Source organism: Acipenser ruthenus, chromosome 1 (genome assembly GCF_902713425.1).
Source record: "Acipenser ruthenus chromosome 1, fAciRut3.2 maternal haplotype, whole genome shotgun sequence".
In the NCBI taxonomy this organism is placed as follows: domain Eukaryota; kingdom Metazoa; phylum Chordata; class Actinopteri; order Acipenseriformes; family Acipenseridae; genus Acipenser; species Acipenser ruthenus.
The window spans coordinates 93,865,044-93,874,157 of record NC_081189.1 but is presented as its reverse complement, the minus strand read 5'-3'; the positions used below and the strand labels follow the sequence as shown (position 1 = coordinate 93,874,157).

Genomic DNA, 9,114 nt, shown 5'->3' with positions numbered 1-9,114 from the left:
AAAGTGTTTGGTTTCTTTTACACTGATTCATCTGGAATTCTAGGCCCAATCAGCTAGAGAGAATTTAAAGATATATAGTGCAAGGGGGCTATGTATACTTCAATCCACATTTTTAAAAGGTAGCATCAGCTCTGCAGTGAGAGGAGGTGGGTGTGCAGCAGTACAGACCTTCGTTCAGTGTGTGTTGAAAATCACACACTGTCAACATCAGAGAGCAAAGCTAATATTTACCACATCCGAATTGCCTTCCGTATTAGCCAGGAGTAAGAGAGATCAGAGGCCTTGGATTTACTGCATGGATGGTGTGCTAGTTTTACCATCTCTTTCTCTTTTTAACTCTTTATTATTCAAAGATGTGGAAAGCTTATTTACTGGCCAACATGGGCCTCCTGGCCTATATAATTACCCTTGCTGGTATAAGTTTGCTTCAATGTATGGATTCAATTAGCTTACAGTCAGTAGCCCATCTTTAATTTGGTAACAGTATAGTTTAAAAGTGTATTTATAAACTTAAACTGTTCCAGTGAATATTATTATTATTATTTATTTCCTAGCAGACACCCTTATCCAGGGTGACTTACAATTGTTACAAGATATCTTTTTTTTTTTTTTTTTACATACAATTACCCATTTATACAGTTGGGTTTTTACTGGAGCAATCTAGGTAAAGTACCTTGCTCAAGGGTACAGCAGCAGTGTCCCCACCTGGGATTGAACCCACAACCCTCCGGTCAAGTCCAAAACCCTAACCACTACTCCACACTGAAGAGGTGGCAGACACCAAATGAACCTGAGAGGTAAAAAGCTAACCCCCATGCTGATTATACCTTGGAAAATATTTCCACATGGTGGTCTCCCTCTCAAAATTAATGTATTTGGTGAAATAGGCATACCATTTAACGTTTTTTCTCTGTGCACTGTAAATGTCACGTGCATTGAGCCTATCTGCATGTGATTTTCTCAAATTACCACTTTGGAAATATAGCATAGCATCCCAGTAATGTATCTGTCTATATGTATCTAACTCTTATATTATTGACTGTACACTGTACAGATGGATGCAACAGTAGATAATCTGTAATTCTGAACTACTACCGCAATCCTATCAACTGCCTTTAATCACTACCGCTTCCCAATGTGGTCACAGAACAATAACTGTGGATTAAATGTTCAAAAAGTAACCACTGCTGCAGGGCAGGGTGTCTCACGGTTTTGGCACATATTGCTACTGTATATACCAATATGTAGTTTGTATTTTGTTCAACAATGTGGAAATTGTATTCTCTTTCTAATACTGCAATTTGCTTTGTTATTTTCAATACTGTAAATATACAATCATATTTTAAAATACTGTAATCAGTTGCTGAATTATCGACACTGGCTTTTTATTCAATGTTTTCTTCTCTTACAAAAAAGCTCAACTAAGCTTACATAGAAATGTAATAAAAATATAACTTACTTTTTAAATACATTTTTACATAAATACAAACCAGTTTGCTGTATTCCAGTAATGTAATCTATGCTAAAATAGATATTTGTTAAGCCTTTTTGTAAAAAAAAAAAAAAAGAAAATTGTGTTTATGAGAGACACAAGGGTTACATCTTACCTAGATAATTTTAATTGTGTGCATGCATGACAGAGTACACTCCACCCCTGCGTTTATTTGTATCTTTGTTGTATTATTATGATTTAAAGGCATTGTTTGGTGTTTAAAAACACAATGTTTGTTTGTAATGTTTTACAGCATGGATGGGGTTAAAATTCCCAATCCAGCTAAATGTGTGCATAATGTGGCCCTCACCAAATGAATTAAGTGATTACCAATTTGGAGATGGCCACGTATATATAAAGTCGCTTATCAGGGTTGGGTGTTCAGAGAGGAGGAAGGTAAGTACAATATAAAAATGCATTTATTTATTTTATTTATTTATTGCATTTATATAGCGCCTTTTACACAAAAGTACCATAAATCACTGTACATAGCAGAAAAAAAGAACAAACCACAATACATTTGTATAGCATGTCACACATACAACTGCCACAATCAGACCATTTAAATAACAGATTTAAATAACTGTATACACATAATAATACAAAAACAGCAATTTTAAAGTTACATTAAAACCCACTAAGAAGAAAGTTATTTTATAAAAGTGCGTTTTTAGTCTTGACTTGAAAACTGTAACGGTCCAAGCTTCCCTAACAATGAAGGTAGAGCATTCCATAATTTCGGAGCTCTCTCACTCTAGGTTACCCTTGGCTGAAGTATTGGTTGCTTCCCAGCCTTAGAGGCCGATCGGTTTGGTCTCACCTCTGCAAAGGCGGCTTTCTGCGAGGCAAGGAGAAACCCTGTCCTCTCTAAAGTCACAAGCACATCATTCCTATTTCAATTCACAAGGTTTTACTCCATGCATACCTTGGCACAAGTAAACTTTATAAATACCTTCCTTTGTACAATACCCTGGAGTCCAAAAACAACAGAGTCAGGAAGCCAGCCAGACTTTTACAAATGAAGTCCTGGTTGCCCAACTAATATTTTGGTAACCATGGCTGGGTATCAAGATTTTTATATCCCTGTCTTTATATTTATCTATAATGGTGCATGCAAAGCGATATTAGTTTAAAAGATTACTGTTCCATAGAGCACAAAGCCTAGCCCAAGGCTAAAAAATACCCATATTTGTGCAGACAGCCAGATGTTGAGGTTTGTAATCACAAACAGCAAAGCTGCACATCCTGCATCTTAGGCCCTTCTGTTAGCTAAGCTTGCCTTGCATGGTTATTAATTACTTGTGTTCAAGTCTTCACAATTCCTGTGCTCAGCCTGGCAAAGGCTCTTTCCACTTCTTCACCTGCTGCAACAGAAAGAGACATGACACCACATCATTAGAAGAGTAAAACCCCACATAGATCGCCTCCATCATTTTATTTTTGTTTTGTTTTTAGTTTTTTTGCCCCCCAAGGCTCAACCCAAGGGCATCTGTGAGTTAAAAACTAAAAACCCAGAAGACAACAATATATATGGTGGATGTTTAATTAATGTTTAATTTAATTAATTAATTGTGATTTACAGCAGCTTAAACCAACACCCATATGCTTAAACACCTTTAAAAAAAATAATATCTAACCATACTTTCTTTTTCACACAACTAACCCTTATACAAGAGGTAGGTTAACCTCTAAACATATCCTTCCTATAAAACATTTATATTATGTCTTTTATATTATTCTTTTATCCTCTGATTCTACTGTACAACTCAACTAAGAGGAATACAGTAATCGCAAAATACATTTTCATTCAGGTTTAGTATAAATAGCATTCAAACAGTACAATTGTTATGTAACTGGTCAATATAATATATTCTTATGTTCTTATGTTCTAATAGTAAATGTGGTCAAAATGGAGCACCAGATGCAAATTATAATTCTGGCAGTAACTTGTAGATAATGTAATTATTTTTCATAAAGAAAGTGAATTCAATGTCACTAGAAGGCCAACAAAACCATGTGACTTTCAGACAGAATTAGCCAATTTTACACACTGTGCATGTTTGCTTGGAATTGTGTTAGTATGTACAGTATGTGCCCTTAATTATGATTCCTTCCATTCCATTTCAGAGTTTCCAGCTAAAGTAACACCCAACCATACCATCTTATCAAATCCAGCACAATGCAGTCAGAGGTCAGACTGTGTCATTAGGAATGCTGTGCCTCATAGTCTAAAAAGTCCTCTTCCTGTATACTGTTGGCGAACATGCCATAATGTCTTTCCCCTCTGATAAACTTTTCTGCATTTCAAGTTTTTTTTTAAAGCATGTAAAATTAATTGCAGAATGATATACATGGCCACCGTTTTCTTCTTTGAATTCTGTAAGTTTGTGTTGTGACATAGGCACAAATACATTTGGCTGTAGGTTAAAAAGGGTGCATGCCAGCATGTAATGGATTCTGCCTAACATTTGCTCTCCATGTATTGTGATTAATTTTCCAATTATCATTGTGCCTGGTGGGCAAGGCTGAAAAATAAGCTGGTGGGAAAGAGAAAGAGAGCACAATCTCAGCATTGCTGTGGTAAGGTATATGTTTGCTGGCCTGATTGTTACTGGTTTACTGTTAGACTGTAGCTGCTTGACAGGTTAAGATAATTTAATTGATCTGCTTGGCCTAAGCTTTGTAGTACATTCGTTTCCAGTATCACATATTACCTGTCTGCCTTTAGGGATTTGCTTTACATTGATTGACAGGCTTGGAGGTTACTTGTTTGAACCAAATGGTTCTTCAACATTTTTTGACAGGTTCAGAGTGGTTACTTACTCGAACCAATGGTTGTTTTAGATTTTAGATTAGTTGCCTGCCTGAACCAATGCTGTGCTTTTTTACATTCTCCTTCATGGGTACACTGTGAACTGAATTACACCTACAATGAAAATTGACGCTGCATTAAGTTTCAGTTGATGCAAATACTATAAACTATATATATATATATATATATATATATATATATATATATATATATATATATATATATATATATATATATATATATGTTGTGGTTTATACCTTACACACATATATATAGTTTATAGCCTAATGAGTACATATTTTCAGTTGGACCGTGGCATGTTAGATTTCTACAATGTTACCATTAATTTAGTGATGGTAGAGACATTGTAGTTTTAAAAGTCTAAGTGGATTACATCACTGAGATGAGATTGCACTATTGTTTAGAGCAGATTGCCTATACATTTTAAGATTTTGAATTCTATGTAAAACACAGTTAATGTTGCTTTATAATTATGCAAATCTCAGCTAGGTCAGGATTTTGTTTACAAAATAGTTTGGTTAGCTTCCACTCTATGCAAGCTCTCAAATAATATATTTCTGACATCAAACATGTTTTATCTAGTTAAAATGTATATTTGTTTCTATGTATGCTATTGAACAAATAAATGTTACCTATTTGTGGTGATCACAGGCCTGCGTGAAACTTCTCTGCGTGACTTGAAAGAATGGCTGAAAGCCTTTGGTACTGGCTCCAGTTGCACTCAAGCACTGAGACAAACAGTTATGTGGCTCCTGTTGGAGGAAATCAATCAATCAACACAAACAGAGGAAGGAAGTGGGAGACACTGATGTTACAGACATGTCTTTTGGAACTGTTGTACGGGGAAGTAACTGGATATTTATACAAAGAGATAACAATGTGTACAAAAGGGGCTGCAACAAATGATTTCTGTTGACTCATCGTTATGGGTTGGAGTAGATTTTTTTACCTCTTTGTTTAATCACGGATACTGGAAAGATGCATTCCAAAGCCCTCGGAGAATAAAAAAACCAACAAAAAAAAACAAAAAACACATTTTTTAAACTGAATGAATAAAAACCTAAATGTATTTGTTAGTGGGGTTTCTTTTTGTTTTCAATCTAAAACATATGGGGTTTGCGGTGACTGTAAATAAGCGGTCTTTTTTTTTTGGTCTTTTTTCTTATACAACCTTTTGTTGTATAACGGTACATACTGTTAGCACACCTTAGTGTAAATGAATTGATCCCCTGGCTTGGTGAACTTTGCTTTGTCAGGTGTCAGCAGAGGCGCTGGAGCAATTTTTATAGTGGTGCTGGAAGCCATTGAACAAAAAGGTAACCCCTGCATATGATGGCAGCCATGCATTCAGTTGCTATTATATTAATGATGTTAACAAAATGAAGCCAGCATCAACACCTTTTTTTATCTATTTAAGTAAACAAATCTTTAACCACAGTTCTTGCTCCAATGTTTACCATAAAATGTTTAGAGCAAGCAAATAGAAATGTAGCATATAATGTCGTTATCTACTTAAATACTGCAATTTGGATAGTTACTTGTAAAAACAGGTTAAACAGGTCAGTCAGAAGGCTCCAAAGGTGTCATGCTGATTAATTTTTTCATGAAGTAATGGGCATCTAGCACGTCCAGAATGTCATTGTGTATGTGTGTTTTTAGCATTGCTTCACAAAGCAGCACCCTCAGTAAACTGCATTATGACAAGCTGATTTTAGCATGCAGTGCTTGTGAAAGTGTGGAGGAGGAGTGCGGAAAAACTGACCTCCCGACAGACGGAGGCGCTAGACTGACGTGACCTCAACAAGATGGCGCATACAGTAGATATAGAGTCCGGTTGAGACGGCCATCATGGGGAGGTCGGCTACACGTGCTAAATTAAGACTGAGGTTTCAGCAATAGCTGATCGACTAGCGACTGGCTGTGGTGGATTAACGGGGTGGGGCTTGGTATATATAAGGGAACTGTGTAGTGGAGTCTGTTGGTTAGGTTGGGGAGAGTTTGGTGCGGGAGCGAGTAACACAGGAACCGAAAGTAAATAAACCACGGAGGTTTTGACCATTGAACCTTGCCTTTCTCAGGAGGACTAAAACACTGCCGCAGACACACGAACCAAAGAGGATTCGATCTATGGACCTGGAGCACCAGCAACCTGAAAAGGCAAGAGAAAAAGAGCAGAAGAACTTCAGGGCAGCATTGGATTCCCTATCTCCATACCCATGTAAATACCACTGTGCTGTAAATATGTGTGCACTATATAAACCACTTGCACTGAACTACTGGACTGTTGTGATTCTTGTTGGTACACTCCCCTCACCCCACCGCAGTGCCGATGAGAATTTACAAAAAATATCTGATTTTTTTGGGACATTTTCAATGACCGTTCTACTGTGTACAAGCTTCTAATGCTTTCCAACTACTAACTGACTCTAGTTAATATGCTGCCCCTTTTGTGACAAGTCAGCACTGATTGGTCTATTATCCTTTGTGTTCAAAAGTGATATAAAAAGGCGCAGTGCACTGCACACACATATGATTCACGAAACTAGCAGGATTTATCATTGCACCAGCAGGTGAACAGCAACCCTGTACTTCAAGCCAGGCGGTGCTGCCACACCTTCAGCACCCCTACTTCCCTCCACCCTTGGTGTCAGAGTCATTTGGGAAATATTTAAAAACCCTGATGTTTGAAGTGCAGTAAGCTGTAGTCCTTGCTGTAAATATTTGAGACAAAAATCTCTATTTTTGGTCTTTGCATTCATTAACAAAAGGTTTAAACATAAATATTGTTTCTACTGGTCCTCTGAGCTCAACTCCCCACTGCCATATCAAACCATATCAATCCGTGCAAGGCCTTTCTTGCAGTTGGAATGCAGTTCATTTTATTGCTGTACTATTTTTTTTGTACCATGTATTGTGTGATTGATGGATTAATGCAATGTATGCATTCCCTTTTGAAAGACTACTGATGAAGGCACAAGCCAAAGCTTTGGCTATAGCAGATTACCATGACGGACAATGACCAACATCCAAAGCATGTAAAAATACGACATACACTGATGGATCGATGCCTCCATAAACCCCTGTATACCCCAAGAGTCTGCTACCCTTAATAACCTGTGCTAAAATATATCCTAACAAAGTGGTTCTTAAGCAGGGAATCTGTTATTAGTCCCATAATGACCCAGGATATTGGAATAATATCGAATATATCACTGTTACATTGAAATGGGTATTCTGGGCATACATAAAACCAGGTGTAAATTTGTGTCGGATCGTACCGGATCCCAGATGTGGTACCTTTTTTGTCTGACAGGTGAGAATTAAATTAAAGTTTTTTAAATGGTATGGACATGTTTTTTTGTTGTTGTTGCAAAACAGAACTCTATATACATAACATGTACAATAAATAAAACACCCTCCCGTTTCATGAATGAAATGTCAAATTGTTCTGTAACAATACATTTTAGGATGCAACTATTTTTTTAAAGTTTTTTTTGCATACCCAAAACAGCAAATCTATAAAAAAAAAACTAGAGCTCTTAACAGCAACTGTGTCGTCACTCCTGTTCATCAGATTAGTTGGCACGCAACTGGTATTGTTTAACCTGAAGATTATGTTAAAACGTGGCTAGGCAAAAGTCAGCATGCAGCAACAATAAGGCACAAAACTGTGACCCATGCCCAGACAAGAACTTGAAGCATATATGGGAGCTACTATAAATCAAGGTCAGTATATTATGAACAAGGTCAGTATGTTATAATTATAAGACCCAGTTCTTTTTTGTTTATAAATTAACCCCTGCATACAACACATGAGACACTAACGGTGAACAATAACAGGATATTTTTCAAAAAACACTAGAGAGTAGCATGAAAGCTTCCTTTTAATTTTAACAATATTTTCTATCAAGTTGAGAGTGGCTTCTCACAGGCCCAAGCAAACACTCTGGCCATACGATACCATATCTATAAAACAGTGTCATTAAATCTCAAAACCAAATAATAAAAAAGGACCAACATTTTATATAATGAACAAGATCAAAAAACCCTCTTTTCTGTTTACATGGTTCAATGTCAAAAGGGTGCAGGTACTTGGGAAGATAATAAAGTCATTCAAAGGAAGAGGACAAAATGATTTACATAGTTCGATTTATAATACCATTTATGTACACTGTACCATGAACAAGTGGGGATTCTGAGCAACACTGTCATGATGTCCAAGTTTTTCAGCTAGTGTGAGTGGCCAACAGACTTTAATATAGTAATTTTGTAACTGAAATCACCCTAAAATCAACCTGTTTCATGGAAATTAATGGTTTGGCACCATAAAACAATAACATTGCTCCCGAGTATGGATGAGTTCAATCTCATTTAATGCAGAACACATGGATGAACTTGTACTGGGTACAAACCATAGCAGTGATGTAATTTGGATATGTTTGAAGGTTTTTGATATTACACATTATCCTTTCTGGCTTGCAAGCATTCTAATATATGTTTAGCTCAAAGGAGGAGGTTTAATATATAGAAGCAGGGCTGGCGCCATGGGGGGGGGAGGGGGGGGCACTAGGGTGCATTACCCGGCCAGTTTCAACCTTGTGCCCCCCCAAGTTTGTTATTTTGCCATCCTTAATAAATCATTCGTTTACAGTACAAATTGCAGAGCTTTTTAGTGCATTTTGGCCAACTTTGTATTTCTGTTATGACGTGTGAGTCGGCGTCAATATTTATCCATGCATTTTCCATTTGCAATGCCCAGAATGTAACACCCCTTCTACAGCCCCTTTCC

General features: G+C 36.9%; 1 long non-coding RNA gene across 1 annotated transcript in view; it reads right to left on the bottom strand.

Moving 5' to 3' along the window:
- Nucleotides 1-1,973: 1,973 nt before the first annotated feature.
- LOC131738184 (uncharacterized) overlaps nt 1,974-9,114 on the bottom strand; it is a 91,494-nt gene continuing 84,353 nt past the window's right edge. The window contains exons 3-5 of the long non-coding RNA XR_009329738.1: nt 5,275-6,474; nt 4,958-5,077; nt 1,974-2,856 (exon numbers count right to left, since the gene is read on the bottom strand). This is a non-coding gene — a long non-coding RNA (uncharacterized LOC131738184). The remainder of the gene's footprint in view (nt 2,857-4,957; nt 5,078-5,274; nt 6,475-9,114) is intronic.